At 38.7% G+C, this 13,770-nt stretch overlaps 1 long non-coding RNA gene across 1 annotated transcript; it reads right to left on the reverse strand.

Annotated features, from left to right (window-relative positions):
• Positions 1-8,314: 8,314 nt before the first annotated feature.
• LOC146444670 (uncharacterized) lies at positions 8,315-10,903 on the reverse strand. Its single transcript, XR_014850316.1, has 3 exons — positions 10,817-10,903; positions 9,158-9,255; positions 8,315-8,827 (listed from the first exon to the last, which is right to left on the reverse strand). It is a non-coding gene; the product is annotated as an uncharacterized LOC146444670 (long non-coding RNA).
• Between the last annotated feature and the right edge of the window lie 2,867 nt (positions 10,904-13,770).

The following is a 13,770-nucleotide window of genomic DNA, read 5'->3' on the forward strand; positions in this document are numbered from 1 at the left end:
ATGTGGAGTTATATTTTTGAAACACCCTTTTGCTTTGTCTCCTTCTAGACATATTTATGTATGTCCCTCTATAGATTCATTTGTTTCTGTGGAGAGTTTTTTAAACATTATATATTATATTTTTATGCTTGCTGGATGTAAGTGTTTGAAGTTTCAATTGCATTTAATTACCTTGGCAGAGCATGTGGTTGCTATCATGGAATGCCACACTTCTCCCACAGAGATAATTGTGTTCCAGTAGTGGGTGGATTGTTCTTGCTACGTTTAATATATAAAGCACTTTGGGATCATCTGTTGGTGACAGAAGCTGCTGTCGTGTCATTGATTTTAATCCAAGGTGGTCTAAACCCTTGATGTACTTTTGTCATGTCCATTTGACCAGCGTTACTTTTAAACATGGCACCAGCTCTTGGATGGCCCTCTGTGCTTTTCAAATCATTCAGCGTTAAGGAAACTTCCCAGTCTGACCACTCATGAGACTCCCTGGCAGTCACATCCCAAGGCCGGAGACTGTCACTGCTGGGACCAAAGCCCCTTTGCAGCAGGAGGCTCCAGTGACCAAAAGGTCCCCCTTGGCTCCCCACACACGCCACTTACACAGACCAGGCTCCCTCACCAGCTCAACCCCAGGTTTCCTATTGCAGAGTCTCAGATTTCTTGTTCCATAAAGGCATCTATTCATGGCACAGTAGCACAGGAACAGCCCCAGGTGGTGCCTGCAAGGAGGACCCCAGCCAAGGAAACCCTGGGCATTTAAACCCTCAGAGTTCATCCCCAGGCAAGTTTCCCTCTTCCACTCTGTGTTCATCCACCTCACTGTCAGTCTTCATCTTTGTTATCCAAGAGGTCAGTGATTCCCAGCTCCTGCTGTGTCTCTCAGTGTCCATTCCCCTGACTGGTGTCACCCACCTTCGTACCTTTTGTCATCCCAAAGTTCACAACATCTTGTCTCGAGCTCCCACCCAGACCTCAATCTGTATCTCAGCCTGCAGCTTGCAAGCAGAGATACGTAGACCAGGAGTATTCCTCAACATCAGTAGCGTATTCCCGTATATAAAATGCATTTTCTGTATAGAACAAGAATATATAAAAGATTTTGTTAAAAAATCCATTAACAGCTGTAATCCCCTTTCCAGATTATTATAGAAAGGATTTGAACACTGTATAGGTTTCAGTATTGTAGAAAATCATTACCCAAGTTCAAAATCATAAAGTAATGCAGGAACTCTAATAGAAATTGCCATATATGATCACATAGTGTATAAATATGTCTTAAAGCACAAAATTTGACTAAGGATTTATTTTATTGCTAGTAAGTTCTCTTAGGTCCCAATTTAGTTAAAAAAGTCCTCGGCTAATTAGCAAGATTTTAGGCATATACTTAGGTCATATTGACTTGCACAGAATTTAGGCATGTGCTCATAATCAAACATTTATGGACAGGTTTCCTTAAATGAATGCCATTACTGGTTTGTGGATCTTCAAAATTAACAATCAGATTCTACTCCATAAACTCATCATGAACCCTTAATATAGGCAGAACATCAACAAAATATGGGTTACTGCCATGTTGCTCTTTAAGTCAGGAATATGCAAAAATCTGTTTGTTTGCGTTACAGAAAACTCAGACAATCTTTTTCACTTATGTTGGTCTATTATATTAAATCAAAGTGGGTGTACCTTACCAATATATATTGAAATGGACGACAAAGCTCAAAGCAAATAGAGACTGAAATAGAGACTAAATAACCTGGGAGACCCTTCATTTTAGCTCTGCTACACACTGATTACCAATGAACATAAGGTCTGGATACTAAAGATTATCAATAGTATCTTTGTAAAGGACAGTAACATTAGCCTCATTTTATTGACAATTAACAAATGTACTGATAAACCATGGATAACTTTGGACTTCATCACCTGGTATGAAAAGAAAACTTCCTGCTGCAAACGTGTTTGCTGCTGTCCTTACCTATTCTGCTAAGTATTGAACTGGCACCAAATTGCAAGTAGTGTCACTGACAAATACTGCATTTAGAAGGGCTGATTTAACAAAGTAGCAGAGCAGCAGGCTGGTTATGGCACTGACAGCAGCACTAAGAGGATTTCAAAGCATTGTTAGACTTTCTAAATCTTTCCCTTATCATCTTTCCAATTTCTAATTTGCTCAGTCATTCAATGCAATCTCTTTTCAGAAGTCATTCTGTTACCCTTTCTGGCAGTCAAGTAGCAAACTGGAGTTATTCCCTGCTGCACGTACCTTGGTTCCTTATTTTTTGGTGCATATATATATTAATGACTTATTCAAGCTATTCCAGCACTTAACTTTCTGTATCCTGGGCAGAGTGAAAAGCTGCAATAGGCTGTAGAAGTATGTAATTGGCCTTTATATGCTGTCAGTCCTCCTGCTAGATATGCCTATGCCAAATACGAAGATGGAAGTGGGACAGAGAAAAACTAATCTGCAGAAAGCATCCCAAATTCAATTAGAAATGCTTGGTATGATAGAAATTAGCATTGAACCGAATAAATTCCAAGCTTTGGCAGACTGAAGGTATGAACGCCAGATGCAAAGTGATAATGTGTGCAAAGGTTGATTCATCATAGGAAGTAGCAGCCAAGATATTGGTGGGATAACCAAGAAGCCAGAGAGATGGTTTAATGTACTGAAATGTGCCAAGAGCTTGGGAAGGTGGCTGCAGAAGAGATCAGCAAAAACTGTGGAATACAGGAGGGTGTCCAGAGAAACAGCTGCTGGAGTAAGATTGGAAACAGGTGAAAAGGCAACAACAGATGTATCCCTCGTGGATAAGATTGTATATCCCTTTCCATTTCATTGGGAATATAGAACAGTGGGCAGAGAGCTCTACTTACATAATACAGTGTGCTGAACTGAAAAAAGATTTGCTAAAAACCCCAAACAAAACAGGGATTGGCTTTCCACAGCAGAAGTCTGTAGAAATGACTATTGAGGAAACAACTCACGTGACTATACAATTGCACTGGCAGCAGCAGTTTTTTTCAGAAGATCATTGAAGACCCAATAAAACATATAAATCTGATTAAATTAGTTTCTCAAAAGTCAATGCACTATTCTGGTATAAGAGTCTTTGAGTAATCCATGCAATATATACAAACTTTATATCAGAGTTCACTCTAGGAAGGGTGGCAAACACCTTTCATATGTCAAAAATGAGGATTTAAGAAGATATGTTCTTTGAATTTTGTATGATTAATTTTAGACAGGTGTAAACCATTGAACTTAGCAGGAATAAGATGTATATATTTGAAATAGGTACTAGCTGACTGTATACTTTGATGAAAAAGATAAAAGGCTTAACATAGACCTCAAAATGAATAGAAGCCACTAATGTGATCCTTTTGCAAAACAGGAAAATCTCATTCTTGAATGAATTAAGATGACTGTTGGATATTAGGCATTGGAAGACTTTTCTTTTACCTCGCTCTTCCTGGTTTTAGTGGATCCTTGGCCAGAACAGATTCCAATAACCTGGTTTAGAGAAGACTGTGATAAGTTGTACAGAGTAGTAAGACTAATAAAACATTTAGAAAAAAGTGAACTACGAAGAAAATGAAAGGTTGAAAAAATTACAATTATTCAGTCTGTCAGATAGAACAATAAGGCACACAAATTTCTTCTATTAGGTAAAAACCGTTATAATGATCATAACGTCTAAGATAGAGAGAAAACAGCTGAATTTTCAACAAAGACGTAATTTAGATTCCTGGTAAATTTTTGAAAGACAAGGGTTAGTGTAGTAATATGAGAAGATGATTGCATAGACTGTTGGTTTTTGTTATTTGTTTGTTTGTGGGTGTTTTGGTTTTTTTAAGAGCCAGTAAATATTCTTTTAGTGTTTGTTGAAGTAATTTTTATCTTGCCTGTGTACAGGTAGGAGTAGGTGAAACCTTCAGCTCTGTGATTTCTAAGATTCTGTGCTTAAATGACTGAGAAATTCATGAAATACAGCAGAAATTTTCTACTCAACCTAAAACCAGAGAGGCTATTAATCAAGATGTTTTATAGAGAACTCCAGTGACTAATGAATTCCTGGTAAAGATGAATGAAAATAACCTGCCAATGAGAATGACATTCATTGATTATGAGAAAGTTACTGACTAGCATCAGAGAGAAAAATGCTGTTCTGAAACCAACCCAAGGATAACAAAACACTATCAGCAGTTTCTGAGAAACAAGTGGGCTGGACTGTGGCTGACACAGATGGGAAAGAAGAAAAAGAGACCCCAGAGCAGTGGTTTTTGTCTGCAGTGTACTAGTGGCACATTTATAGGAAAGTATCAAAAGGTTCCAGCACAGTCTGAGAGTACAGTGTGGGAACTTGGATGAGTCAAAATATCACTCTAATCCCATGTCTGCAACAAAGATGGAGTACAGCATCCCACATAGGGGCCAATGAAAGTCCAGGTTCAAACAGACTGTGGAAGGGGAGTTTGGGAGGGGAGGAGGAAGGAAGAATGCTAGTGTTCTGCCAAAACACATTTAGTTCCGACTTAAAAAAACAAAACCCCTACAACACTGAATGCTTATTGCAAATTAAGCTGAAAGAATTTGTATTCCCTTAACTTAGGCTTTAGCTTTGGCCAAATTCCTTTGAAAAGGTGGAGAGTGAAGAGCTACCAAGATGTCTTAATTTCCAAATAGTATTTCTTTTCTCATTGGTAAAACTTTAAGTTTCATGAGGACCACAAGAAAAAAGTTAGGCACTTTTTATTTTTTGGTGCAAACACCATTTTCTCATGGGTTTTTACAACCCTAACCACCAGGATACATGCTCTATCTTGTTCTATAGACGCTTCTACTTTATTGATGAATACATCTACAATAGCACTGAGCAGGAGAAAAAGTAAGATCAAACCAGAAAAGCAGCATTTTTTGAAAAGAAGCAGAAAAGAACAAAATATATGGAAAATAGGCTGAACTTTCAAAAATCACACAAAAGAAGTCAACAAACTGGCCCCACCTGCTGCACTACCCTGTATTAGCATTTCTACTTCTCTATTAGAGTAATTAGGAAAGATATTGTAACAGAACAGGGATTATTTACATGGAAAATGCAATAAAGTGTAGTCAAACAAACTGTACGGTGGGCTCATTGTGATGGCAGCAATCAGGGATGAAACCTAAGAAATGGGAACAATATTACACTTGTGTCAATAAATGTAATTAAGACTGAGATGATAATTTTATTCAGAATCTGTATTTCCTGCTTGCTAATGTCTCTCTCAGAAATTTAACTTTCTAAATGATGCATCTCATATTAGTTCTCTTCCAGTTCATTCTGTAGTACATTTCCATTAGAGACAAGAAGAAAAAAGAAACTGTATTACAAACAACATCAATTCCTAGCATTAAGAATGAATTAATTGAAAGAAAAATGTGTAATGAGTGCTTTGTCCTGGTTATTCTAAAGTTAAATTGAATTTTCACAAAATCTTTAAATTATTTGTGTAGAAGAAAAACATCTTCTTACTTGTTTGATTTCGTTATAAGTCCATTTACACTTTGTTATTTTTCATTTGCTCAAAAAGCTGTGTATAAAACATTAACTGATGTGTGGCGTGCAATCTTTCTCTAAAATGCGTGAGTGACAGGAAAATCCCGTGGAAGCAGGACAGAGAGGGACATGTGTTGCCCAGGAGCAACTGTGAGTGCTGTGGACCTGCTGTTTTGAGGCTTGGCTGCCACAGCCAGGGACAGTGGAGTGCAGCCCCTTCCCACTGTTGATCGTGAGGTCAGGCTGCACAGTGGCATCCTGTGCTCCCATCCTGGCAGCTGTTGCCAGCTGCATCTCAGCCCAGCTTCAGCCCTGCTGCCTTGCAGCCCTGCCTGCAATTGCCCTGTGCATCCAGACCCTGTCCAGCCATCCAAGGGCTGTGTCTGGCCCTTGCTCCTTTCCCTGGGCCTGATCCTGTCTCCCACCATTAACTTGTTTCTGAGCAGAAGACACTGCTCAGAGTGGCTGAGTACCTCAGGTTCTACCAAACAACAGTGCAGGGTTTAATGGCAAAATCCCATCAAGGGTAGGGGACCTGTGGCTGCTTCTGAGGGTTATACTCAGGACTACACCCTCAACACACCTCAACTTCTCATCACGCAGGACTTGGGCACACACCTGTCATCCCAGTCATCCTTGTTGGTGCAGATTGGATCCTGCACACTTGGCTATGTGGAAGCTTCTGTGACCCTTGATGGCAGCTGTACCAGCTGTGGTCCCACAGCAGGTGAAGGGACCAGGTCTTTGGCACTAGGCAGAGACCTTCACACAGGATTATGCCCTGATGCGGAACAGAGTGTGTTTGCAAACAGTTGAACTCGTGTGATCACAGTAATGGAATCACTGGGAGACCTGACACAGGGAAAGAACTTGACAAATGCCCCAAGGATGCCTTGGGTAGCTCGTAGGATTAAAGGGCAATGCCTCCATTTCCCTTAATTCAGCAGTAATTTCTCCATCAACAACAAATATTGCAGCCACTGAGGAGGAGGTGTCAGAGAAGACAAATGGGCACCAAAAGTGTGCAGAACTGTGGTGAAATATACACAGCCATAAGGAATTGTTGTGTAGGATCTAGCTGCATTCAAAGGATGATTTGTATTGCAGCGGCCTGGAGTAAAACTGAATATGATAAATGTAAATGCATAACTTAAACCTAGTTAATTTCTTAATTCATTACAATACTTCTTTCCTATAAACAGCTTGGAAAATTATTGATTAAACAAACAAACAAATCCTAGGTTGATTTTTGGCTGGCAACTACTCCAGCCCTAAATCAAATGTTGAATCTGAGGCAGCAGTGTGCTTATCAGCCCCAGGTCATGTCCTTAATGCTCAATGAAAGGGAAACCTGTTTCTCATTCAGTGATTGCTCAGCTATAATAAACTGCTAACATTTTTTAATTTGATACTTTACATACTCATTATACTCTGGTATCACATAACAGTGCAGAAGGTTTGACTTTTTCCCCAGGAGCAATTTTCTCCTGAAGCCTGAACATTTCATTGCTGTTCTGCAATTTAAAGGGTTATGGAGACTTGGAGGAATAAATTATAATGTTTATGAAAATAGCCAAAACCAAAGACAAACTTAAAAAAAAAGACCCACCCAGCTTCAGCATATTACTTTTCAGTGGCTTCAAATCACATACAGGGGCACAGGTTTTGGACAGAGATCTTTAAACTGTTACAGTCTTTATCTCCACAGGAGAGGAAAAACAATTTACTGCATAACTATCTTAAAAGCTGATTTATTATGACACTTCCCACCCCCCATATTTACCCATTTTTATATATATTAAAAAACCCACAAAAAACCCAAACCAAACCAAACAAACCCCAGACAAACAAAAACAAAAACCCCAAACCACACAAGAATGTTGAATTTGCTTATCTAGTTAGAGAATACAGAGAAAATGCTCAAGTGTCTTACACAACAGAACTAATCTAATATCAGAAAATAAAACAGGCTGTTAGGCATCAAAGCTTAAGCTTTCAGCTTTCCTTCAGACTGTACTTGTACATGAGTCAGAGCAGGTGGGAACAGGCATGAAAGCCGTGTTAAATCATCCATTGCAAAGGGAAAATAATAAAGAATTCACGTTAATAATTAAAAAGAACTTTAAAATTAATTAAACAAAGCAATAGGACACAAGAGGTTATACTTTATTGAGGTAGGAATGCATGTTGTGAAGCATAATATGGTACGCCAAAGTATATTCGTCACCTGAGGTACCTATTAATAGAACAGTTAGACATGGGCTGATATTTAAAACAGTTCATAGTCACAGAAGTCTTTAGGATTTGTTGACAATTTGTTCCTATGCATTCATGGTGGCAAGTAGTTTTTAGTGGGAATATAGTGGTAGTACACTACCAAAAATAACTTTGTTGCCCCACTGTAATCTCCTTACTTCAACCTAGGTAGTGGCTTTTTAAGAGCTTCTACAGAAGGTGAAGGTCCATTCTCCAATATTTTGTGAATTGTATTTGCAAGCTGATGCTTCTTTGAATACTCTTCATCTGCGTCCATATTGCTAAGATGTCCCAAACCTGAGCCTAAATTCTGTTTTCATTCACTTAACTAACACTTTATCTAGTTTCCTCCATCAGAAGTGAGCTAACTGATTTTCTGGACAGGAAAGCACAGGTAAGATGATTTTTTTTTGTGGTAGGAAAAACAAGAGTTCAAATTTGTGATCCCCTGCAACACAGCATGGAAACTAGCCCCCATCTTCTGCTGCCAAAAACCAATCACTGAACTTGAGCACTGCTATCACAGGCAGTGTTCTTGTAGCTTTTTAGATAGAGAGGTTGAGTGTTATTAGAAAATAGCTCAAAAAAAGTGTATCTCTATAAAGGTAAACCACTAAAACTACAGAAGAGTAGATGCTGCCTCACAGCTTCAAAAATAAACAAGCACTCTGGACATGTGTCTCTCCTCCTTTGCAAAATGTTATAGCATAAACCACAGAGTAGTCATAGATTGACAGTACCTCTTAGGAGAAGAAAAGGGAAGAAAGGAAATCCAGAATTAGGGGGGAAGGAAACTAGGGGAGATAAGTGACAGAAAAATAGAGGTCTCAACAGGTGCTTAGATAAATATGGGGCGACACAAGGACAGAGAGGATTATGGAGACCACAAGAATATAAAAGCCAAAGGGAGGTGTGAAGATAAAATACCAGAACAGAGCTAGAAAGAAACAATGGGGATGGAAGAATTTTTTTTCTTGAATGCAGGTTTTGATGCATAGCTGTGGCTGACATTCAGGCTGACAAAGATCTTCTACCTGTGAAGGGAGATAAATGACTCATGTAGATTAGAATTTTACTGTGAGATCAGATTTATGATCTCTATTTAGACCAGAACCATCTCCAGCACTGGATATATATTTTTGATACAAAACTCCAAGAATTCTGCAGTAGCCTAGTATAAGCTCTCCAATACAAGACCCGTGTATTTCCTGAAAGGTAGGGATTTTTTCAAGATTAAACCTGATCTTGCTGTATTTCACACATATGCTCCAGATACTCCTGTTGTTCCTACAAACCTCTAATATTTGGAATTTTTTAAGTTCTTTGCATCAAACAATACCAACTTTTAGCACACTCCACCTGACCTTCTACTGATTTCTCCTCTGGAAATATCTGTTTCTCTCAGCTGGGAAAAGGATTTCTGACAACCACTCTCACAATCTTCTGATACTTCAGTTGGTGCCTGAAATTAAGTGATTTTGGTAATAAATTACTATGTTTGATATGTGTGCATCTAAATTACCGTTTAACTTAGGCGAGGCAGACCTTTGCAGCAAATTTTCCATCTGCAACCACTTTGGTTTGCAATGAGGAGTTATTTGAAGGTACATAAACTGAATTACTTTGGGATGAAATTAATCAAAATAAGTCCAGCTGCGATGTGGAAGCCAGAAAAAGGTGCAAGACTGGGTATAGTCTGAAGTAAATCTCCAACAAACTGCATATATTATGGACATCAGGTTCCAGCAGCAGCTGTTTCACTCAATAGATATGCTCCTATTGCCTAAAAGAAACTGCTAATGCAAACATAACCATAACCATCTTTAATAAGTTTTACAGGAAAAAAGTTTTTCATGGATACTCCTTTCTGGCTTTGTTGTGTTCACTCCCCAAGTGTGTGTCCTGTTCTTTACACATTGGAAAAAACAAGTCAGTAAGTAGAGGAGAAGGAAGTTAGGAACAAGTGAGTGCTATCTAAATTTGTGGGCAGCTCAAATTGGTGGTGGAAGAGAGGTGATGAAATTCAGTTACTGATTGAAAGAGGGAGCATCAGTAGGGAGAGATGTGGAAAGATTGAATCTCCCTTGAGAAGATGAAAGGACAGTTCAGTAATTGGGAACAGCAAGGACCCATTTGGAGGGCACAGAGGAAAAGAGAAGTAGTTAAGATAGTATAGTTGTTTTTCAGATCTTCAGTTCAGCTCCAATGCACTGAAGTAGTGATCTGAAAATAAAAGAGAATGGGGTGGGAAAAATGTTGTTTTGTTTTTTTGAAACACACAGACATTTTTTATCATAAATGCACACTTGTGATTGCTAATTGCATTATAAAGAGAGTTTATAAAACAATGGTATCTGTCCCTGTGGTTATGCACTAAAAAATAACTAATATTTTGGCAAATAACCTGGACTTTTCCTACTCTTTTCAGGTATACCCAGACGTATTGTGCAAGCGTGGCATAGTACTAGGATTATGCACTGTAGTATTATTCAAATATGCAAAGTCCCATTGACATAATAGTCAGGGGAGAGTATGGCTTAATGTATCTGTAATCCACATATTAAAGCTCTCTAAGTATGATTTGACATGACAGTCCATAATGCCTCTAAGCGTTAACTTCCTATTGTGCCTGTGACATATACTCCACAAATTATAGTATAGGACTGTCTTGTGAAACTCCGTTTCTGATCCATATTTTCTGTTGCATCTATTATTTATTTATTTATGTGAATGTCTCTATACATATATGTCTATAGCTTCTAAATATGCACCCTGACAAGATGGGAGTTCAGAGATAATTCCTTCTTCCAGTCTTTAGTTCCCCCTGCTGTGCCAATGTGTTGAAGTTAAGTAACCTTGAAAGGCTTTAGAATGTGTCTGTGCCATGTGTCTGTAGAAAGAGAGGTGTATATGGGAGCACTAATACTTAAACTGCAAGCTGCCAACTCCACTGATGTGTCACAAACACTCAGGGAGCCACTGCATGCCATAGTCATCCTCCCGCATTCTCATCAAGCACTCACTAAATATGGTAAGTTCCTGCTTCCCAGCCCACAGTTGCAGGAAGGATCCTGGAGGGTTTGACAGCTGAACCTTTCACAAAGATCATGGATGTCTGTGCCATGGAATTAATGGAGCTGGTCCTGGTGGCATTTGTGCTCTCCCTTATGAAGTCATCTTGCTTTTATGAAAAGGTGAGATGGCAGCTGCTGGGGAGGGGCAGCTGAATGTTACTTGTGCAGCTGAAAAGGGTGGCAGTGACCATAGCATGACAGACCTGCTGCCAGTAGTATCTATGGTGTGACTGCCCTGATAATTAGCTTCGAGTCAAAAATGCATAATTGAGGCTGTCTGGCATCATCTGTGGGTACTAGAACCTGTCTGCTTGCACAGTGGAGCAAGCTACGTAATGGTGTGTGCTTTGGGTGTTTAACTAGGCATGTGATGATTTTTCATCTGTGATAGCAACAAAGTTGTATCTGTCAGAGATAGAAGGCAGCTCAAAACCAGCCCCAGTGAGGTAAAGTTTGTATCCCCAAGGAATTGCTCTTTGAGATTTCTTGACAGGGGCAAGGGGTGTATTGTGGCTGTAAGCATATGTGAAGGAAGAGGAACCCTAAGTAACAAAATCAATTTGAATTATATTGAATATAATCTAATAATTAGTGTTTGGCATGTATATTTTATATATATATATATATATATATATATATATACACATAGACACACATAAGTACTCATACAGAGAGAGCTTTTAAAATAATTTGAGTGCCTTCATGAGTTCAGAGATCTCACAATTTTATAACAATGCAGCCCTTGTCACTACTTCAGCATAGTGAGAGAGGAGACTCAGGCAAATGTTATTTTAATAACCTTAGCCAAGCATGCATTTACATCTGTAAGCCCTTCTCTGTTCACACAGACATTCTATCATTAGCTCCATCTAATGCTCCTAATTTAATATTCTTTGTCTTTTCGTTAAAGAATGAGAGTGCCTGTCTATATGATTAAATCACTATAAAGAAAAGGTCTGTCAGTGCTCATCCTATGCAGCAGATCATGTGGAGAAATATGATAGTCGTCATTATGCAGCATTCCTTTCACTGGGCCTGATAGAGTTCCACAAATAGGAAGTGTTCAGATTGCCAATACTCATTTGCATAGCTTGCCTGTTTGCCTGCTGCTTTTCCACTGGGACCTGTCCCAGGCTGCTTCAAAACCTTTCCGTGAACACTTGTATTAGTCTGTTTTTTCCACTCGCATCCTCATGAACCGACTGATGGTTTTTTATGGTATCTTTTAAACATTTATCTCCCTGTTTACTGCTGCCCAAGTAACACATTTCCTGAGTCTTGTCTATAGAAAAATGCACACCAGAGACTCTTCCTTTCAACACCTTCTAATTAGGCAGCTGAGTTTGAGGTCTGAGCAAAGCAATTTTAAGGGCAACTTCCTTGAGCTGGCTCCAGTGCTTCCTGCTTACCAGAGCTCACTGCCTAAGAAGCTTATCAGCTAACTTCCTGCTGGTGAGACACTTGCCAATCATCTGACATTGCTCCTTCACTGTATCAATGAGCTGGACTGCTGTTTTGAGAATAATAAGGAGTAGAAAGAGGAACTGACCTTGTACAAAGGAGTGTTATGGCTTGCATGCAGAACACAGCCACTGTTGCAAGCAATGATTCCATTTCTAGGGCACACACAATATTGGGTGAAAATATTGCTGCCTGGATTCTGCCTGGAATCCATGCAAATCTGGCCTTTGCAGAGCCTGTCTCATTTGGCTCTTGATATTGGTTGCCTTGAAATGTTTTAGGGATTTTTCGCTTTTCCCATAATGAAGAGATGGCTCCCTTCTGTTGTTTTCTCTCCCTTAACTTCACTGCCTGACAATGTTATTCTAAAAGCAAACAACTTTTCCAGTATGTTGTTCTCAATTCTGCTTTTTCACATAATGACAGCTCAGTCAGTACAAGCAGCCTGAAACTTGGAGAGGTATGCAGCATGTAGCATCAAAGTTGTTTCTGAGAACCTTGGGTCAGACATTGGCCCATTTGGCTCATAGTTCAAATTAGGAAGTATCCATCTTTTTATTGCAACTTAGATAACAAATGCTGGCTGTTGTTTTTTTAAATTTCTATTCTATTTAAACAAAAACCCTGCACATAGAAAGCATAAGTTTTTTTATTTCTACTATTTCATCCCAAATATTTGCCTCCTTACTGAACAGTTACATCATTATTTGTGCAAATCTAATGTATTTCATCTGTTAGTCAGTAAAGAAATTGGAGGAAAACACACAAAGGTATATTTGAATCTATATTTAACATAGAATAAAAATGTTCATCTGTCCAGACTAAGATTTTGTAATACAGATGTGGGAAGAAAAACCCAACAAAACAAATGGATAAGAAATTCTGGTTTCATAGTCTTCTGTCATTACAGAATTGTCCCTGAAAGAATGCTTGTATTTAAACAATCTGTGAAGAATTCTGTAGGTTTTATACATAATTTTAACCTTTTCATTTTACAGTGTCCATTTAGAACCATAGAATTTGTTGAAGAATTAACTAATATCAAATGTATTGAAGTTCTAAAACAATGAAATATCTCTGCTAAATTTAAATAGCTACAAATAGAGAGAGGATGTTTACAATTCAATCAGTTCCTGAATGCATTTTCTATGATCATATATCTAAACCAGCTACAATCTAACTACAAACATTAACTGACTTTATGGAGCTCTGTGCTCTCAGGACTACTCCAATGGAGAGATGAATGATTTCTTTTCTGTGATAAGCATATTCTAAATACTCAACCGCTTAGAGAAAGACATGGATAAAACATAAGTTTATCCTTTGTGTTAGATTCTGAGACAGGGAAGGAGTTTCTTCTGATTTTTCTTCATCCCATATGTTAGGCCATGGCACAACTCATTTCTGACCACGCTGCCTTATGCTTTATTGGCTGCTTGCCC

Source organism: Lichenostomus cassidix, chromosome 1, assembly GCF_008360975.1.
Source record: "Lichenostomus cassidix isolate B80296 chromosome 1, HeHo_3.0, whole genome shotgun sequence".
In the NCBI taxonomy this organism is placed as follows: Eukaryota; Metazoa; Chordata; class Aves; order Passeriformes; family Meliphagidae; genus Lichenostomus; species Lichenostomus cassidix.